This window comes from Mesitornis unicolor, unplaced genomic scaffold, assembly GCF_000695765.1.
Source record: "Mesitornis unicolor isolate BGI_N332 unplaced genomic scaffold, ASM69576v1 scaffold1683, whole genome shotgun sequence".
NCBI lineage: Eukaryota > Metazoa > Chordata > Aves > Mesitornithiformes > Mesitornithidae > Mesitornis > Mesitornis unicolor.
The window spans coordinates 34,437-57,134 of record NW_010172348.1 but is presented as its reverse complement, the minus strand read 5'-3'; positions in this window follow the sequence as shown (position 1 = coordinate 57,134).

The following is a 22,698-nucleotide window of genomic DNA, read 5'->3' as shown; positions in this document are numbered from 1 at the left end:
AAATACCTGTCACAAACAGTGCATGATTTCCAGAAAAACGGTTTCAGAACATTGCATTTTGTCCCAGTCCGCTTCCACTCAAGTGAAGGTTGCATGCTGAGGTGCTAGCTGTACTTTATTATTGAAAATAACAATTGAGATAATGTTGGTTCAGGTACATTCTCAGTTTTCAGATCCACCTTGAACTATATGGTGTTTGCCAGGCAAAAAGGACACACTGAGTTATTTGTATCCTCTGTGAATGGCTAATACTCTGCTCTGTGCAGTTTTAAATGGTGTATGGTTAAGCTAAGCTGATTAATCTTTGGAAGGGATTTCTTCTAATGTAGCATAATGGCAGAATAATAGCAGGCTTTGAGCTAAGTTTGTTTACTTCAAGTAATACCAGTATTTCAAGTATTCTAATATACTACGTGCAATACAAATGTGTATTTTAATGTTCTGGTCTGGTTTATTCTTTCCTCTGCTTTTTGGAGGTCATTGAATAGTGGTACCGTTCTACACATAGCTTGTCATAGCCTGCTGCAACTCGTAGCACATGTATCACTTATTTCACCAGCCTAATAGAAGAATGTGAGGAGACAAATTATCAAAGCTCTGGTATTATTTACTTTTGACTTTTACAGTACTACAGATGGGTGCGCACACTTCTGTCTTTTTCTTCTTAAATAACAGAAGGAATCTACTCATTCATCACTTCCCCAGTGCCTGATATTCAAACCCTTGTTTTGCTTCTCACTGCTTGCTTTCTTCTAGGTTTCACCAGCCCCCTTTTGGTCATGTGAACAGCATGCAGTAGAAGATGCAACTTTTGTTTTTCAGGGTAGCCAGAGAACTGTGGTATGTCTCCACAACTGCAAATTCTGTTTCTTTCCATGGAGCCATTCTGAACTCCTATTCTCATTCCACCCAACCAGCCAAAGTTTCTGATGTGCTTCACTTCTTTCTTTTAGTTCTCGGTTTAAACTGGTATTGTGAAAAGGCAGTAAACCAGAATAGATTCAAGAGAAGTTTTCAGTAGCAGCTTTTAGATTATTGTTAGTGCAGTGCTTTTTCTCACTAACAAGTAATTCCATTTTTTTCTAGAATATTAAACATTCCTCAGGACACATTGATCTGGGGATCACTACTTTCCTAAAATATAGCTTCTATGCTGGTGATAATATTCTAGTCAGTATAGCAAACTAAGAGAGATTTGTTCACTTCTCCCTTGTTAAACATAATAGCTTTTACTTTATAAACCATTTAGAATAAAGTACTGTGATTACTACTTCATGATTGAGTGCTTATACAGTTAAACACACTCACTTGAATAAAATGCTCCTGTAAACTACAAAATGTTTGGTGGTCATCAAAACACTCAGGTCAGAAAAAAAATAATTTAATTGGAATGTGTAGAGCTATTCTACATTAAAAGGCAATAGCATATATATCTTTGGCTTCCTAAGTATAACCTACAATGATATGATAGCCATAAAGATGAATAAAATGTGTGAGATAGAAAATCAGATATTTAGGAATTTATATGTTCTGATCCTCACTTTTTGCACTTCAGCACTCCTATGATGTCATTAACATGCTCTTACTGCTGTAGAGCTTATGTGCCAGTTTTCCAGGGTGAGCTCCATTTTATAGAAGACAGCAAAACTACAAATAATCAATTATTCCTATTAATATATTATCCCTCTTTACATCCTTCCTTAAAAGATAGCAACATTGCCACAATACCTGAAAAAATCTAAACTATAGTAAGGCAACCAATATGCCATCTTCTTGCATTCTTCTATATTGGGTCATTGGTTATGTGTATGTAGTTATTTGTTATCTGGAATGGTTGTTTCTTTTCTTATACTGAGATTACAAGTTTCCTGGAACCATGATAGAAACCACTATAATAGATATCACCTGAGAGTAATAGGTATCACCTGAGAGGGTGATATGGCTGAGAGCATGGTGGAAGACAGGATGGAAGAAGATAATAAACACAGTAGCTGGTCAACAACTGTTCTTCATTATATGAAGATAACAGAGACAAGATTGTCTTTTATTAAGTTGTTTTAAGGACATTCATCTTGCACAGTGCATACATAGATGCAGAAAGATTCATGCAATGTGAGCAGATGACTGAGCTATATTGAATGCTCATAGGTAATGTGTCCCCTGTCCTCTCCACCTCCCCCCAAAAAGCAGAAGAGCCTCTTGAAGGATTGAGGTCTTATCAGTCTTCCCTTAGCTCACTGACTGGTTACTGAATTCAGTTCACTGGGCCAATGGGTACTGTAGTTTTTGTGTCCTTTCTTTTTTGAGGTCCCAATCATGTCTTAGATATTAATGGCAATAATTTGCCTAAATCTAGGCATCTACTGTCTTTTTTAGTGCTGTGGGATAGCCTTCATGTCTCCAGCTTTCACTACAGAGTGATACTTCTTTCCAATAAGTCTCTGTCCTATCTGTTGACCTCATATAGATTTCTTACATGCTTTAGGGTATCTCAAATGGCCTTCAGCACCTGCAGGTAACTGAACCCTACCATAAGGCCTTCTTTTGGCATGCTGAGCTGGGATTCTTATAAGTGCAGCCTTTGGCCTGAGTATTACCTTTGCCTTCTTCATAAATAGAGATACTCTGTCTTCTGTCATTTACTATTTTTGTGAACCATTTGTGAAGAGATTTTAAAGTGGAGAGGACAACAATTTTCATTGAATTTCAGCATGATCTGAGTATATATTTTCCTTATTCTCCTTTGCTTAGCCTCCAGCTTAAGCTCTTTTGGTTTGGAGCGGTCTCTTTTTATTTGCTTCATAAATCATCTTGCTTGCTTTTGGATGAGATATAAAGTTATTTACAATGTTACTATTCTTTCCTGGAACACACAAAATGATTGTTTAGCTCTTATAGTCTCTAGTGAATTATTTGTGAAATATTATGTGTTTACTATCGGAGAAGTTTGGCTTTCTTTTCTAGGAAAACTTTGGAGAAAAGAGTGGAGGGGTATTTTGTTAGTATGGAATATTGTGTTGAAGGTAGTGATAAGTCAAGTATATAGTGGAAAATTCATTTTATCAAGTTAAAGGTTAGGAAATCAAGAAAGAAATCATTTTACTAATTCATTTGAGCTAATGAACTGTTTAAAAAAAACCTCAAACACCTTTTCTCATTGTGGCCTAAGTAGCATCATCACTACATGAAAAGCAAGTAACAAATATGATGGAAAGGTTGAAGGCATGCAATTTAAGCTGTCATTACAGCTCATTGGCAATATTGAAGAGACACCAAGGAGAGAGCAGTGCCATGAAAAGCAGTTTCTCACTTGGGCAAAACAAGGAAAGTGCAAGTCTCATGATTAAATGAGCATCAAATAAATTGAAGCCTTTCATATTTGCTTATCAAGAAAAACATGAGTGTTTCAACATGAGAGCAGAATGGATTTGTGAGAGCCTGAGTCCAGAATTACTGCTTTTAGGCAGTAGTCGTAGATACAATCAGTGTTAATAACAGGTCAGAGTTAATCCATGGACTTGTAAGCTGAAACTACTGAACATATTTTGTGGAGTAAGAATAACGGCTTTTTCACAAGAAAGCAGGACTTCATTGCTTGCAACTAGGATACAGAGAAACTGTGTAGTTAGAGTGCCGTGATGAATAAAATTAAGTACTGTATAATTTTAATTTATGGTATAAGTTAAAGTAGCTACCATTTTGGATATCCTTGTATTAGTATGTTTTTCCCTAGGTTTTTAGAAACAATTACTGCTAAAAATAATACAAAGCCAAATATTAATGTTATTTTCCTATTCAAATGAAATATACATCAACAATTGGATATATTGTTTTCACAATTTAAATGTTTGTTTAATAAAAAAATATGATATGTTATGGAAATTATTTATTATTATTAAGTGGCATGAGATGCCATGTAGCTATGACTGGCAAAACAAAATTACAAAATATGAGAAGCAGTATTTAAAAAAAAAACAAACCAGAACAAAAAGCTCAAATAAAATGTTTCAACATTTTTGAAAGCATGTTTTACTACTTTTAATTCCTGTTCTGTGGGAAATTTTGAAATAGTTTGTTCTGATTCAGAATAATCAGAATACCAGAATTTTCCATTAAACTGGAAATTCCCAGTTTCAGCTGTCTGTAGTCTTGCTCTCCCTTTCTCAATGTTAAGCACTGAATAGATCCTCTTTGCTCCAAAAAGTTGCTTGCTTTCTTATTCCTAAAAGCAGTCAAAATTAGCACAGAAAGAAAATTGAGAAATATGCCTGCATAAGTTCTATGCTTGCATGCACAGAAAGAAGACAAACCAAGTGGGAATTGTGATAGGCTGGGGTTTACATATATGTGTATAAATTCCTGGTAGATGAAGGATGATTTCCATGAGTCACTTAGATGTCCATATCACAGGAAGAAACATGCATGGCCTTGAATACTCCTTTCATCTACTAAACTTTTACCTCCACTTTTAGATGAAATGTAGAAATGTATTCATTTTTTCCAGAGTCCTCTCAAGGGTTAATTTGTGATCATAGATTTTCATGGAATACAGTCTAGCAGATATACTTAATGGTATTTTGCAAGTTCAGTAAGTTAGACACATGAATGCTAATGCCTATAAGTGATTTTTTTTGTTTGCTGACTCAGAAAGAACTGTAAAAGTGAACAAACCGAATACTGTAAGTTTTATCACAAGCAGGTTGCATATTTCCATACAAAGCAAACAGTGTGAGAACATGGCAAAAATGCCTATTTATTTTCTCTTGGTCTGAAGAGTTTTTGCATGAGTTACAATAAGAAATACTTTCTGAAGTCTGTTCTTATAAACAAACACTATTTGGAGATGAAATAAGATGTACCGAAACAAAAAGAACATCTGCTTAGTCCATTTTAAATTTCTTTAATTTACAATTAATCTGGCTTTTACTGCATTGCTTGAGACTCTCTCTTCTGGGTTCTTTTCAGTCCCATGATTTACTACACAGAAGGGGCTTATCTTGTCAGATTTGTACAGTGTTTTGTGGACTGAAGCCAGGATGTTCTGCACCTTCAAATGCTAAGCCCCTTTATTGGCATTTTCATTTCTATTTTCTTCAAATAGAAGTTACAGATACATTTGCCATCTCTAGTTTGGCCTGTGAGTTACATTGATACTCTGGTTTATTTTGGTCAAAACATTAAAAGTTAATTTAAAAAACCCACAGACCCATAAACAACCTCACCTCATTATAATTTTTAGATTTTGGTCATTCATTAAGAAACTACTGAATAATTCATTTAACTACTGAACTACTAAAATGAACCTGAAGAATGACAAGGTTGACCCAAATAAAAGCTATTTTGTATTTGATTCATGAGTGCTTCTCTGTGATAAAGACTTAACCAGTGTCATTTAAAGCTCGGACCTCAACCTATACTATAGCCCTATGATACAGCAACCATCTCTTCAACTGTCATCTTAAATGGTGCTGTCTGATCAAATGACCAAATCAGATTTATTTTCCCTCTTTTCATCCTAAAATATGAAGTTTGATGGACTATAGCAAAATGAGGGTTTGCATTTACCAAAATAGGAGGAGCGAATCTATCGTAATTCATGCTTAATTCTGTGTTTCTGAACAATATCTGCTTAGTAAGCTTGAAGTATTTTTCACCCTTTATTTTCATTCACTCTGTCTCTGATAATGTTATTTTGTCATTGGATATGTTTTTAGGTTTTCTGAAAGGTGATGGCGGCTTGTGTCATTGAGATTGTTTTTGCAAATCTATGTTTTTGGATTTCAGGGCATTCTGTATGTGAATGCATTAAAACAAACAAACAAACATGCATCTTTGATCTCCAACAGATCTTAAGTATTGCGTTGAACTTGGCTCTTATTACCATTTTGACCTCTGAATTACTGTATTACCTTGAGCCACTTGAGCCATTCCTCCAATCGGTCCCATATGTTCCTGTGAAACAGGAATAATAGTTCTGAAACATTTTGTAAAGTACTTTGAGACTCATAGAAGGAAAGCAGAGCAAGCCACGTTATGTATTTTTTGGAAAACATCATTGTGGCCAAAAAACACCTCTGAATGTTTATAGGAAGTGACAAGTTACCGTGTTAGCCCTGTGTGTATTATGTCTCTGTCATCTTCTAAAAGTGTTAAGCATAGCTGGAAGAGTTCCCAACAGATGCTTCCTTTTACTTATTTTCTTATTTTTTCTTTTACACTCTTGTCAAAGACCTTCATTGCAAAACTGTTTCTGGAATGATTGTTCTTTATACAATACTAATATTGCAGTATGATAAAAGTTTATGCTTCATTACTCTGCTGTTTAAGAAAGCAATGCTGTTATTTGAACTAATGTTAAGTGAAGAGAAGTAAGGGTATCTGAAAACAGCGAAATATAACTGTGAAGGAAATTGCATCCCATGAAGTGGCAGATACCAACGGCTAGCTATGTATTACTTAGTTTGTATAGACAACAATTTAATAAACAATCCTTGGTCTAAGTATGTACACATGGCTGAGTTATAGAACAAGGTCCTGATTCTACAAGCAGACTCATTAGCATGAAACATTTTTATGGTCTCTGAACCTGCCTGTGGGTTGAGCCATGTCCCTGTGCAAAACAGAACCTCCAACTAACCCGCTAGCAAAGAGGTATTCGTCTGGGTTGCTTTTCAGCCATAACACACACCCACAGCGCTGACTTGGATTCTAATAGTTGGTTACCATTTAAGATTGGTAAGATCAATTTGAATGTTACTTACCAATTCCATAATAGTTAAAAGTCTTTTCCTTCAGTGTTATGTAGAATAGTAGATCATCTAAAAACAAAAGACAATAAAAAAATAATGGATATGAAGGATTTAATCACATGAAAAGCACACAAAGAAGTAAGAAAACATGCTTTATCTTTGTTGAAGAGGGGTGAGTTCTGTGAGAAGTATCATGAGTTAGAAGTTTAGATGAAGAGAAATAAAGAGTCTTGAGCTAAATTATTTCATCACTTAGAATTTTATCTTTTCTCACAAAAGATTAAGAGAAGGAGAACACATTTACTTCATATCCTGTGTTATCTATTTAAACAAGACTTTCCTGTTTCTGTGTCTACTTTTACAGCTATCACACTTTTAGTTTGCTAAATATTTATTTTTCTTGCATGATTTTTTTCAGATAGGGTATTTTTTAGATTAAATGTTATTCTTGCTTCTTCAGAAAAACCTTTTAAAAATCTCTCTTTTTATGGGGAACAGTATCATCATTACAGTAAAGATCTGAATATTGGTGCAGTTTTAAGATGCTTCCAAACATCATCAGTGTTTCAAAACACTCCTTTAAGATTTGAGAAGTGTAGCAGACTGTGTAGCAGATATTATCTGTGGAATAAAAATCTTTGGTTATTGTTTAATTTAAAAGTTTTCTCTTTCTTCATATTTTTTTATTTCCATTCTTTTGTCTTTTGACAGAAAAAAAAGCATACACACAAACATGGTGTACACCTCTACTTGGCAATGTTTGTGGTTTGGTTTTTTTTATACTTATCTGTCTTCTGGTGAATTATTCAGAGTTTTAGCAGATTTTTTGTAATATTTTTATAATCATTAATGCCATATTTACAGTTGCACCTGAGCTGTTTCATTAGCACCCACTGAATATTCTGTTTCTTCCCTGAATGAAGAAGAAATTCTTTGGGGGAAATGCTCTGTGGTCATGTAATTACAGGTTAATAAAAGGATGAACTCAAGGCTACATGAGTAGCCGCGTATCTAGCGTTTCCAAGACCACTTTTCAGTCTTGCAAAACATACATCTGAATAGCAAACATGTTATTTCTTGGGCTTTGAGCATAAGATTCACTCCTTTTGCTCTTGCTTTATGCCTCCTGCCATAAAGGTAGTATTTTCTTATCATTTAGTAAAATTATTATTGCTTCTGCATGGCTACACATGGCATGTAGTGCTCAAATATAGGAAAACCCACCTCTGTTGTTGTCTTCAGTGCCATGCTTAACAGTGACGATGTTTTTGGAGGCTGTGTATACATGTAATAGGGAGGGAAACCTAGGCACCACCTTTAATTGAAATTACAGCAAAGAATGGTGCGTGCTTATGTATTGACTCAAGGCTCAGGATGTGGACAGGATGTGCACCTCGACTGGGGAACTTAGAAGCACTTCTTAGTTTCGCTGTCAATATGTAGTCACAGGAACCTCACTCATTAAATAGTGCCTGCCTCTTATAATTTTAGTGTGGCTCAGTCTTCCTGAAAGCAACCATTACATGACCTTTATGTGAAAAGATCTGACATGATCCAGATGCAATGTGTACTAATTACTTACACTTGCTAGCTACTACTGTCTTTTCATGGCTGTGAGTTGAGAAGTCTAGAGCAATCTTCATTCCAAACACATGAAATCCTTTTCTAGCTCAGGAGGCATGGTATTCTCATGGCTTAGCTGGGAAGCTCTGTCAAGGTCTGTCTGCTGAAAGAAATGGCATGCACTGATGCCAAAAGAGAAGGTTTTGGCAGATGTTAATGATAGATCCTAGGTACCTGATTTTTACCCTTGCAATTACCGATGGTTATGTTTTCCTTTCCTTCCTGTCTTGTACTGATACACTAAGCTGTGCATAGTATAAAAAAAAGCTGTCATGTTTCATTGTATTTCTATACAGAGAGATGTTTTTTAACATTCTAATAGACACTTCAAGACACATACTGATTATGAATATTTATTAATTTATTTCAAAATTAATGAAGTCTGTATTTGATTTCGACCATGTGTGATTCTTTTTTAAAGGCAGTGTTTGAATAACAGGTGACATGGAACAGTCTGATAAAAAGAGAAAAGTTATGCTTTTGCCTCTTCCATCCAAACTGATCGGTGATTTACTTACTACCTACAGAACTGTAAACATGTTTACATTTATGCTAAAATACCACTGAGTGTAATATAGGTAGTGAAATCTATCCTCAAAATTACTGCTGGAACTGGTAAGTAATCCTAATACTAATGAAAATATTCACAGAATCACAGAATGGTAGGGGTTGGACAGGACCCCTGAAGATCATCCAGTCCAACTCCCCTGCTAAGGGAGGATCACCTCATTCTCAAAATCATGTTTTACAATACGGTATTTTAAATATGCATTATGTGAACACTTCTGGTTTGAGTTGATTCGTGTGTTATAAGAACCAGCTGAAGTTCATGATGTAACCATGTTAACACTTTTTAATAGCTTTTTGAGAACACAACACAATTGTGTTAATGATAATCAGTTAAAGACTCTATTTGTTCCAGATGTTACTTTTCTAGGCAAGAAAAAAGATTTAAAAAGAATTTCTTCTATGTTCCTGTTTAATATCAATTACTCAGAAAAGCCCTAATGTTAACCTAATCTTTTTCTTTAGATAACATACTAGCAAGCCATAGCTTGAATTGGATATGTGAGTACATTTGTGAAGGAAACAGTGATGCCTAGAAAAGTATTTTCTTTTTCTGGCATAGGCTTTAGTTCCCAGTGGCCTGAAGTCCCACACCACAAAATCACTATAATTGGCATGGCTGGCAACTTCTTCTCTCATTGTCAAACAGATCCTTTACAGTAAATTTGTAGGAACTCTGAAACTGAGCTAATACCAAAAGTATCAAAAGGAAAAAAGAAAGCAAACTTTTGATAAACTGTAAGATTAAGTGACCTGTATTTTAAAAAAAAAGCACATTTATTTATTAGTTGTTTATATTTCAAAGGTTCCTCCCAGAGAAACTTGACATTCAATGCCTCATCGGCAACATGGGTACATTTTACTAGACTTACGTTAGATAGACATGTCCAGGCTTGTTCATAATGTTAAATAAACATTGGTCTTAGGGGTTATAACTTCAGGAAAGAAAAGAATCAGTATTTTGGGAGGTAGTGAAACATTATGCATGTATCTCTACGTTGCAGTAGTAGCTGGAAAATATCTTCAGTCATTACAATAGGCTGTTGAGAGTGCCATAAGGACCTTTCTATGGGACATTTCCTCCCTGCATAAATTAGGAAAAGGTATTATGGCCCAGAAACTCTCCTGCACTAGGACAAACTGAAGAAAGGAAGGAAATTATTTTTGGGTCCTAAATTTCTACAATTATGTAGCTCCTTTACATTGCTCCAGAGGATCTCCCCAATAAGAATATCTCGGGCAGAGGACATGTAAAAGACTAAGTGAATATCCCATGATTTTCAGTGACATCATTCATGTTCACTGTATGTCCTTGGGACACAGTCTTTTGTAGCACCCCTTGTAAGGATGCTTGCCCTCTTCTTTGCTTTATACCAGAAACACTCTGTGACCCATCATGCTGCTTCTCATAAAGAAGCCTTCTCACTGTTCTCCTTTATCGTTGCCCTTGATTTTTCTGTGACTATATCTTCTGATTAGTCATGACTAACAAGGTGAGAGAGGAGTGTGGAAGGATGCAGGAGTCTCCAAGGAAGGAGGAGACTGTCTTGCCCAGAGGTAAAGCAACTTTCTTCTGTCTTCTGTGCGTATGGTCACTGTATACTGAGGACTGTGTCCCTTTGGATAGTGCTTGTTCTAGTCAAGTCCCAATTTCTCTTTGCTGCACCAAGAACGTAAGAGATCTAGCCAGCTGTCTCTTGGTCATTCTGGGCGTGCATTGTGAACATCCTTGGTACTATCAGACGATGAGACTACAGGGAATTTAGCTAGATGGAACAGCTGCCACATATTTGCTGAGTTTTCCTCTGGTACACTCAAAGCACAAAGGTATCGCCTACAAAGCAGGCAGGCTGGCAGTGTGGAGAGTGCTATAAGGATCATTCAGGAATATAGAGTTCTTCAGAATGCCTGCAGGGAGAGCATGGACTGTCACTGTTCATTCCAGAGCAGCAAAGACCTTGACCTTGGTAGATACTGCTCTTGCAAGGTAAGGGAAATATACCATCTGTGTCAACATATATTGGGCATTAGGTCAAAATAATAGTCTTTTTGTAAACAGCAAATCCAGTATTTTTGGTTAAGTGTCACTTCTGTTTTCCAATTTAAACAGATTTTTTTTAGCTTTACATGGAGAAGGAGTTCTAAAAAGTAGTGAAACCTGAAAGACAGTCCTTTTTTTTGTTATTGTTAAATAGTGAAATAGCTCCCCTCCCAAAAAAGGCATAAATATTTTTTGCCAGTGTAGTCAGAATCTACTTTAAAAAGCTACCAATATTAATCACAGTCAGATTAAGCACTGAGTTCTTACAGAAACACAGTGACTTGTTCATGCCCTTGATGGGCTGCATTATTTGGATGTTTTCATAGTGCTAATGAATTTTTGCAGTTTGATCAGGGAAAAACATAAAATTTAAATACCAGTCATGTAGTAAGAAGGTATTTTCAAAGTAGTTAAGATAAAATGCATCCCCTAACAGCAACATCTGTTTGTGGAAGAACAACAGGCAAAGAGTAAGTGCCACTAGCCTTCTCTGTCATACAGACTGTTGAATTCTCCACTGAGTACTCATTTACAAATTTAAAAATGTATATTATCACAGTTCCTGTATATGACTGCAAACAGGACATCCTGCCTTACAAAAAACAAAATCAAGAATCAAGAAGAACCCCTTCTCCATGTCTGTCAGTAATCCTTTGCGAAACCTGTACCTAGCAGTCCCTTTACTGCCCAGTGTTGAGGATATTCAGGATGCCCATGCACTCTTTTCTTGGGCATGTGGGTATAATCACTTGTCTGGACTCCCGGCTGCTGTATACATATAGGACTGCAGTAAACAGACAGGTGACCTTAGCTGGAATAGTACTGCTCTGCATTTAATCCTGTTAACAGTGGCCAGTTCAGTTTGCACTGATTATTTACTTTTGCTGAATGGTGATCCTGCCGACAAAGGCTGTGTTTGTGCCTCAGAGGTAAGGATAATGTGGCTATATCTGCATACTCACAACTGTAGACTTGGGTATACAAAGAAAGGCTGAGAGAGCTGAGTCTGTTTAGCCTGGAGAAGAGGAGACTGAGGGGGAAAATCTCATTAATGCCTATAAACATCTAAAGGGCAGCTGTCAAGAAGATGGAACCAGCCTCTTCTCTGTTGTGCCCAGCAACAGGACAAGGGGCAGTGGTCACAAACCAGTACACAGGAGGTTCAACCTCAACGTAAAGAAAAACTTTACTGTGAGGATGACAGAGCACTGGACCAGGCTGCCCAGAGAGGTTGTGGAGTCTCCTTCTCTGGACACATTCAAAACCCATCTGGACGTGTTTCTGTGTGATCTTTTCTAGGTGATCCTGCTCTGACAGGGAGATTGGGCTAGATGATCTTTTGAGGTCTCTTCCAACCCCTACCATTCTGTGATTCTGCCTCATTACGTCTCCTCTCCCTGGGAATGATGTAGCCCACTTCCTCTTGCTCATCCCTGAGGTCATGATCACAGCCTTCTTCCAGTTGTCTCCAAAGACAAAAAAAAATGCCTGCCTTATGAGTTTGGTCTGCTCAGCAGGACTTTTGAAGGGACATATCCTGTGTAGAGGTATGGCAGTTAAACAGTCTGATATGAGATCGGGGCAGGATGGGCTATGCTGTGTTAGTCATGACGTCTTGGAACACTGGAATGTGCTGACAGGAGTGCACGTCATTTAAGCTGTGTAAAGAATCCAGAGCATGCTGGAGGAGAGCTCTTTTAAGGTTTATTTCTTGACATTAAAACTGCAGTGATCTCAGTTTAACATAAAGGAGATTTGAAGTGCTAGACAATGTGGGCAGCTGGAGAATGTGTTCTTGAATGTGCTGCTGAAACTGTAACAAGACAAACTGTAACTGCAACACAGCAGTTGACTTGACTTGTTCTGGCCATAGCCTTGGCATGGCTGTTTTAACATGTGCCAAGCTGATTATAGTCTGCAGGAAACTATGTGCCAACTGAGAATTGCTGGAAGGCAGGCCAACATCAAAACAGTTAGAGGGTAAACTGCTTGTTGACTTTGTGAGTGACTTCTGGGAAGAGGGGCAGCCTCTGGCAGCCTCTGAAATTGCTGAGAATGAAAGGAAGTGTCCTCTCAGAAATGCGGCTTGAGGTGGTTATGAGAAAAAATAACCCTTGTGCTTCTTTGAGACAAGAGTTGTGGGAAAGATAGAGTGAGTTCATGGGCTTAGTGTGGGGGGGAGGGAATGGAGAAACTTATTGGTTTTGTTAGGAAATTGGTTAGTTTTTCCTTGCTCACTCCAGTTCAAACCAGAGGACTGGAGACCTATATGAGCCAATGAAGTGAGGATGGTTTGGAATACGTTGTCCTTATTGGCCACTAAAAACAAAAAAGGAATTTTTTTTCAGTCCACCCTTTAAAATAGGCACATATCATGCAGATACCCCTGGACTTTATTCTTTCTGCTGGTAAGATGTTGACCAGTACCCCTCAGTTGATTGTTGCAAGTCTTTTCAATAGGAACTGAAATTCACAAGGCATAGCTGAATTTCTTGGCTTTGGTCTGTGCTTAAAAGCATTACAGATGGAGCAGAAGTTGACAGGTAAACTTGTAGCACTTAAATCCAGGCACTTATTTACATGATAAAATGCATTTAGTTCATTAAATCAATCTCTCCCTGAGTACTTTTTCTTCTGCCCTCAATTCCCTGTATCACTATAACCAAAAGGAGTTGTAGTGTCTGCATGTTTTTAAAATAAACAGAAAAATCCTTGATGGTACTGGACTAGATGTTCCTGATAACATGTTGCCAACAGAAAAGTTCTCATCCTTGAAGAAAGTTTTTCAAGTGGTCATGACACTCTCGATCACGTAAGCCTCTCTTCAGAACAGACATTCGTTGCCCTCAAATGACTCTTCAGACTTGGCTCAGAAACAGGCTGACACAAAAGGGGCTAATTAACACACACATTTTCATGTGGAGGAATCTGGTTTCCAAACAGATTTTTACCAGCAATATAGCTGACGAGCTGAATCTGTTAGGGCTGTTTCTTCCGTCCAATTTGAATGAAAATGGAAACAAGGGATAGGAGAAAGAGACGTTTCATTCCAGTGATGATACAAACATGATGAATTCCTTTGAGCCCAACTTCTACCATGTTGTATTTCTTCCTAAATGGCGCGAGACACAAAATATCAGAGGAAACAATTTAAAATATAGATAAATGTTACATGTGCGATGTACACGTCCACAGGAAATGTGGGTATGTACATTTCTGGAGTACGTATGTATGTATTTATGGAGAAGAGGCAGAAAGGGGGTAGAAAGGTGGTCCTACATTATAGCACTGGCCAAGAACCATGAAGGCAACACTCCATTTTTCACTTCTGCTGTAGACTTCATATTCTGTAATTCTTTTAAAATTATTGCAGTAGTGTAGCCCTACTCTGCGCAAAGGTTTTAAGGCATGTGCAGCTGTCCAGACAACTGTGAAAGAACACTGAGAAAAAAACAATTAATTTGGTAGAACCTAGAAATCCATTACCATCCCCCTTACCCTTTCACACCCTCCCAGCTCCCGTTAGGAGAAGATATTCTTAATGTGCGGGGCCTCAAGTTCTTTCCTACTTAGTTTCATATGCTCCCTGTTCTACCTGGATCAATTCTGAACCAATTATTATTTTAATGTCATCATTATGGGAAATTAGATATGCCTCTCTCCCCACCATAGCAACAACTACCAAATGTTGATAGCTAATTGCTCCAGACTAATCCACTGCATGTACTCTTGTATCTGGCAGGGTATTGTAGTGGCTGCTAGCAAAGGGCTCTGAAGATAAGAACAGATTTTCACATGTTTTAGTACATCACAAGGAGTCCATTGTAACATTGTGCCCTTTGGATTAACATTAAAGAAATTATTTTTTGTCAGTTTATCAAAGGAAAATTAAAGTTCCTTAGACATCAGTTACATTGAATCTGAGCCTTTAATCATACTGACAAGAAAAGATAGAGAATTTGAGCTAAAGAATGTGTTCATAGCCTAATGTTGGTTGATTGGTATTTAACTGTGTAAGCTACAGATTTTTACAGGGAAGAGTTTTAGCTCACTAAATATACGTACTTCTGTATCATTTCAGTTTAAAATATTCTACCCCATCCATATGCATGTATAAATTTACCCCATACGGTAGACTGGATTTTATTCATTCCAAAGACTATTAGGTAAATTTCTAGAAATGGTTTATTTAGAAACCATTTTGGTTTGCATCCAGCAACACAAGGAACTCAAACAGAAGTTTAGGGAAAAAAACCCAACCTGATTCTCAGTGACACTACCTGGGCAGTCCTTATTCCACGTGAAGCCCTATTTGCAGTATTACCAAATATTAATGTACTGAAAACTATTATAAATGGGTACTGGACCAACTCCCAGAAAAACCTTTAGGAAATGCTTAATGAAAATATGTGAGACTAGAAGCTTCTCTTTAAGAAAGTAAGACAATGCTAAGTGAAAATCACATGCAAACAGAAGGTGATCTGACTATTAATATACAGTTATTTGGGATTATGGGCTTTTTTGCCTCTGACCAATAGAAAAATAAACAGACAAGTTAAAGCTCTAGAAAGAAAGCCTCTTGGACAAACAGCTGGGGGTAATTATAAGACAATGACCAAGCCATGAGCAATGTAGGTGTTACTTTCAGTTTGGAGCCAAAGGGAAAAGGAGGGAGTTAAAAATATGCTTTAGGGAAAAAGAGTAGGAATGAGCTGTAAATATAATAATATAAAAGGCCACCTTAATAAGAAGAAGCAAGAGTAAGTAGAGAGCATACAAGGAATAGAAAACACACACATTCAAAAGAAAAACACATTTTTAGAAGTAGAAAAGTGTAGAAATATCTTGAGCATCAGAAGTTGCCAAAAAAAACCCCAAAACACAATCAAAGCCCAAACAAAATACTTATCTAATTTTCTCTGCTACTTTTCCTGTGGTGTGCTTATAGCATCTTTTCTCTCTCTATATATATAATTTTCTGCTTTATCTTTCTATATATATTGTAGTGCAGCAAGTACTTTTTAGTTCTTCTGTGCTGTGTGCTCTTCTTCACTTTTATTAGTGTGTACTTCCATGGGTTGTCAGACTTCTTTAGCATAAATTCTTTTTTTCACTGCTGTCTATTTACTAACTGCAACTGTGTTGAACGTTTGGGATAGTGAGCTTCAGGTGGAAGGTGGCATACAAGAGATTTTTGTTGGAAAATCTTTGCTTCTAATTAAAAAATATTTTTTGCTATAAGGGTTGCTCAGTCATTGAATGTCATGGGTAACCACCTGAAAGGAGGTTGTAGTGAGGTGGGTGTTGATCTCTTCTTCCATATAACTAGTGACAGGACAAGAGGAAATGGCGTCAAGTTGCATCAGAGGACGGTTAAATTGGATATTAGGAAAAATTTATTTACTGAAAGTGTGGTCAAGCATTGAAACAGGCTGCCCAGGGAAGTGGTAGAGTCACCATCTCTGGAGGTGTTCAGAAAGCATGTGGATGTAGCACTTCAGGACATGGTTTAGTGGGCATGGTGGTGTTAGGTTGACAGTTGGACTTGATCTTAGAGGTCTCTTCCAACCTTAATGATTCTGTGATTCTACGATAACTTGTGCCAGCAATAGTATTCAGTTACTATTAAGACTGAAGCCCAAAGCCTAGTGTGAGACAGATTTGTGTGGTATCACCACTGAAGAAGTGATACTAGTTTTGTTAGACTTTGACTGAGTACTGCTGAATTTTAGTTGATTTTGAATTTACAGATTTTCTGACACATTCTCTACTGTCAAACTAGTTGATTGTGTTTTTCTTTTCCTTCATAAATTGATTGTGCAACACACTTTTAACCTTAGGAGCTACTGGTTAATATGCTGGAATTCTGATTTATGATTTCAGCAATACTAGAAGTCATCAGGTACAAAAGCTTTCAACAGTAGATCCTGAAGACCGTTGAAAGAGAATGTTGAGCCATGAGGAACAAAAAAGAAGAAAAAATAATGTGTAACTTTCACTTGTTGTGTTGGTATGGATAGAGCATGTATTCCTCTGTTTGGAAGGTGTCAAGTTGAGCATGCTATCTAATCACAGTCCTTTATAGTGGCTGAGGTCTAAACTTGACCCAAGTGGATGTTTAGCCAGATGTCATTTGTGATTGCAGGAATTTGAACTGACTTTCAGCTGAACCACAAACCTGGATGAATGAATGTTGTTCCAGATGCATTATCTCATAATCCTAAAGAAAATAAGATCTCAGATGAAAGGACTATAGATCTTTCCATTGTATGAGCTTTGAAAGCTAAGGCTAATCCTGAGATCATTGCAAAGGTTTAACCTACCACTGTGTGAAACTTTAGCCAAACAGAACTTAAGAGCTTTAATACTTTTAGAATCCCCTGAAATTAGTAAAGGAATATTCAAAATTAATTCAACTGGCTCAATGATCTTGAAACATATAACAATTGCTCACTTTAAAACTCTTTAATACATAATTATGTGTTTGTTAGCTTACATTGTGCTAGTAACATCTCAATCACATATAGAATATTCTTCATTGTGGGGAACTCTTTACACATAGTGTCATCCAGTAAGATCACAGAGATACTATAGTCAAATAATACCTCAGCATAAAGACATGTATTGCATATCTGGAGAAAAAAGAACTGAGAGAAAGAGAGTCAATGTTTTTAGGAACTGTATTTTATCTCCAAGCAATAAGTAGCCACTGTACTAAGATGAGCATATATATTACATGAGTATTGACACTCTCAATCTTACTCTTCTGTGCTACACAAGATAATCCAGGCTACAAGTTTAACTAGTTTAATTAACTTTTAGCTAATTAAAGATTTTGGGAGACACTTCCCTCCCCACAAAATATTCCAGAAGACACAAAATGTTCCAAAAGACACAAAAATAAGCATGGCTTTCAAACAGGATTGAAAACCCTGTATCTTTTGCACAGCTAAGGTCCAATATTGTTAGTGCTACTCTTATCACCCTTGATTTCAGGTCAGGGTATGGTGTGTTAAAGATCATGTGTTGTATGATGATTTGTCAAGTAACTTTATGTCTGAATCCTTATTGAGAGATTTCCTAAATATTCTAAAAAACCTTATGCCTGGCAGAACCTACAAAGAAAGCTGATTTATAGGCAGATACAATAATTAATAAAACTAGCCCCATGTTCTTAGTGGCGGGCACTTTATTGGTTTACTGGAATCACAGAATTTAATTAAGAAAAAGAATATATATCTACCTAAAAGACTATGACTATCTTTGTTGGTTTCCTTGGTGTCACCAGAGTGATAAATGGCTTTTGAACTCCAGCTGTGGAAGCAGCCAGAAAATGAACATATATAGAAGTAGGGGAAACAATGACATGGTATATATATGCAGGATCTGGAAGTCAGTTATGTTGAAGATATTAGGGTTAATACCTTAGAAAAATATTTGGTTCTGCTCACAGTACATATATCTTTTTGAGATGTCTATTAGCCTCATGATGAAGGATTATCAAGCCTCTTCTAGGTAACTAATTCATACAAGTTTGTGTCAAAAAATAATTACTTTCTTTTGATTTAGGAATTTGACACATTGCTATAGATAATTTAGACAGTATGTGAGAACTATCTTTTTGATGCTAAATGGCAATCTTCAATAATGGCCAGCATTGTCATAATGAGGATCACAGATCTGAGTAGTTACTCCCTCCCTCTTTCTGAGTGACAAGTGGAAGTCTGCTAGCATAATATTCAATTATTTTCTTTCCTTCTCAACATTTAACCTGCAGTAGCCAAGGTCAATGGCTTTATCTTTTGTTGACTATTTACATACCTAATCCTCTCCTACCATGAACACTTAAAAAAATGACACCTATTTAGTAAAGTTAACTTTCTCCTGCTTTTTTTTTTTTATTTACTTGAACTCGGGATATTCTCATCATCTTGGGAAGAATAGGAAGAATAAATAATTACTGGTTTTGCTGATAATGGGTACTGAAAGAATTACCTGAAGTAGATTTAAATTCTTTACCTGTGCAACATAAGTCAGAAAACACATCTGTCACATAAGTCAAGATTTGTTTTCCGTGTGTACATATCAATTCCCTATAGGAATGCTTTGATAGCATTTTCTAAATATGTTGCAACGCTACTGAGGAAATTATCATTTAAGAATGCTGAGGTAGCTGGCCAAGGCTTCTCTAAAAAATCTTTGGAAAGTCATGGTAGTTGGGCAAGATTTCGAAGGACTGGCAGACAGCAAACACTCCTGTTTTCAAGAAAGATAAAAAGAAAGAGGAGCTGATATTGTTTGTTTTGACTTTTGCAAGGCTTTCAACACTGTTTCTCATAAAATCTGCATACACAAACAGATGAAGTTTGGACAACCTAAACAGACGGTGAGGTGGAATGGAGACTGGCTTAACTGCTGAGATCAAAGAGTAGCAGCATGAAGTCCGGCTGGAGGGTAGTCACTATTTGTGTGCTCCAGGACTGGATACTAGAGATGATACTGTTACAACATCTTCACTTATGATCTGAATAAAAGGGAAGAGTGCACACACAGTGAGATTGTAGATGATGCAAAATAGAATGGTCGATATACTAAATGGTTGTGCTGCCTTGCAGAGGGACCTTGACAGGCTGGAGAAATGGGTCAACAGGAATCTCATGATTTCTAACAAAGGGAAATGTAAAGTCCTGCACCTGGGAAGAAATTACCTCATTCATCAGCACAAGCTGGAGACCAACCAGCTGGAAATCAGCTTTGCAAAAAAGACCTGGTGACCTGGGCATCCTGGTGGACACCTGGGCCATGAGCTAAGAATGTGCCCTTGTAGCAGAAGTGGCCTACTTTGTCCCAGGCTGTATTAGGCAAAGGTGGCCCTTTCCCTTCTTCCACTCCAGTCCTGGACTCCTTCATATTCAAAAAGGACACTGACATACTGAAATTTGTCCAGTGAAGAGCATGAAAGTGTTTAAGGGACTGGACCATCTGACTTGCTGATTAGAGACAGAAAGCCAGGATTGTTAAGCCTGGAGAAGACTTAGGGGGATCTTATCAAAGTGGTAAGGAAGAGAGAGAGTAAAGAAGGTGAAGCTAGATTCTTCTCAGTGATATCCTGTGAAAGGATGAGGCAATGGAAACAAACTGAAATGCAGTCTATTCAGATTAAACATAAGAAAATGGGTTTTTATAGTGAGAGTGTTCAAAGGCTGGAAGAGGTTGCCTGCAGAGATTGTGGAGTCTCCATCCTTGGAGATATCCAAAACCTGAATAGATATTTTATTGAGGCACTTGCTTTAGTTCACCTTGCTCAGACCAGAAGGGTGGTGGATGAGGAGAGAGCAGCTGATGTTGTTAGAGAATTGATAGACAATGTCCAGAGTTCCCTTCCAACCTGAACAATTCTGAGTCTGTGAAATGACTTTCAAGAGCTACACCTTCCACACACCATCCACACACTGCATAGACTACTATGTCTGCATAAAATGTCATTACTTACATGACTGAAACAATCAGAAAATGTGTCTGAGGAGGTAAAATATTGATTTGTGAACCACAGTGCATGAGAATTCAGCCTTCATGGTTTTTCCTAGGCTTCTGAGGAGTTGGGTGGGTATACAGGTAGCAGACAAGTATGGTTAGAGTAGTTGGTTGGAAGAAGCCTATTTTGTTTCCTTTTCTAGTCCATGAGAAGGTTTTAGCAGTTGTATTGACATTCAGTTATTTGTAGGAAACAATATACAGGGTCTGTAAAGCAAAAGTCTGAAACTCGAGCATTCTTCAGTTTTCATGAGCCCACAGACTTACAGGCAAAGTAGACCACATATATTGACTAATTAATAAATAACGTGTTTGATATTTGTCCATTCGTAGATACAGTTTCTGCTAAAATAACATCGCCCATTCTCTGTTACATAACTAACAAGGTATTTCAAAAATTGAGAAGAGCTGCAGTTCTAGTTCTCAGTACTGACTTGCTTGGGATAACATATTTATTTCTTGTATGGATACAAATAGCTGGGAAAAGCATACTGTTGTTACTAACTTGGCCCAAGTCACAGTTATGCTGTTCAAAACAAGACAGTGCTTCTACTAATATCTTGCTTTTTTCACTGTCTGAAGTTTTATATGTTTTATCTTTCAGCAGTAAATGTGTCACTCATCCAGAAGCTTCATCCAGAAGCCGTAGTTGGCATACACTCCATTATACCAAATAATACTAAATAATGAAGAAGAATGGAGACTGATTATTAATGCAAAATGACTTGAATAAGGGAATGAATAGAATGACAAAAATAGATTAAATAATTGTGGGTATCATAAAGGATGTTAAAATGTACGTCTTACATAAATCAAAAATGAAGTGTGTATGACACAGAATGAGTCATCTTCTGAATAAGGGGAAGATGAATTCAAATGTTATTTGCCAGTAGTAATAGCTGGTACCACTCTGGTTCTGTCAATCTGCTAAATAATAAAGATGGACCTAACACAGGAAGTCAGTAGGAGTTAGGCTTGGCTAAGGAATGTAGCATAGAGCACTAGGAAAGTAATGAATTTAAATAAAAAATATCTATTGTGTTGGTCTACATTCTAATCCTGCCTCTAGCGAATTAAATAGCAAAATGTTTATTAGCATCACTGGAAACAGGGAAGAACCCCTTCTCCTCTGATATAAATTAATTCCTTTGTTAGCAGCAAAGTAAAATGTGAGGTAACTTGCAAATAGCCTATAACATATTATTTTTGCTCAAACTAGTAAAAACTTTAAGAGACTATTTTTAGTAATGTTCACCAGTGAAGGACAAGGTAGGAATGTTGTTCATTTTAGAGGCAGAAGAAATTTGAATCTGTCACGTGCCACAGTACACAGGAAACCTACAGGACAAGAGGCTTGTAAGAATTAGCATAAAGATGATACCACATTATCAAATCTGAATCATATAAATAGATATTTTTACATTAATCATTGAATATTTCATTATTGCACTAGAAATTGTAAGTTTAAAATCAAATGGCATTTCTATATGAATTTCTGACTATGGACAAGACATCACAGAAGAGGCTTGAAAGTTTCTATTGTTTCTAGTAGTATCTAGATTGGGACAGTTTTTAAAAGCCTTCCTCTTTCCTGTATGTACTAGGGTGAAAAAAGACTACAATTACTGCTATTTCATTGTGCTTACAAATCTGAATTCTCAGATTTCAACTTGTCACTGCTAAAGGGGAAAAAAGAATTAGCGCCATGGTTTTAGTGCACTGAGAGTAGAAAAAGAGTAAAGAAGTAAAGAGACTAGAAAGACAGAGGGGTAATAAACTTGGCAAAAAAAAATCTTGAAGTGCAGGAAGGTTAGAACAGGAGAGAAGGCTTGGAGGAGATGGATGTGCTTGGGAACAAAAAGGGTAAATGCAGTTTCTGGAGTAAAGCAAAGCCTTGGACTCATTAAAGCAGAGCAAAACAATCAAGAAAGAGACTTTGGGGAGCAGAGAGAGCAATCACACCTTGGAAGGAAAAAGAGAAAGAAACTGGGAAGTGGGCCTGAAAGAGGAGAGCAGGGGAGAGTTGAGAAATGAGGTTTTGGGAGAAGAGATAGGGCTATGCTAGGATGGAGTTAAGCAAAAAATATTGCTAAAGGCTCCAGCTCTCTGAAATGTCAGCCAAGGTGGCTGTCTGTAAATCTCTGGGTTTATTTATTTGTCTTGCCACAATATATAAAGGAATTT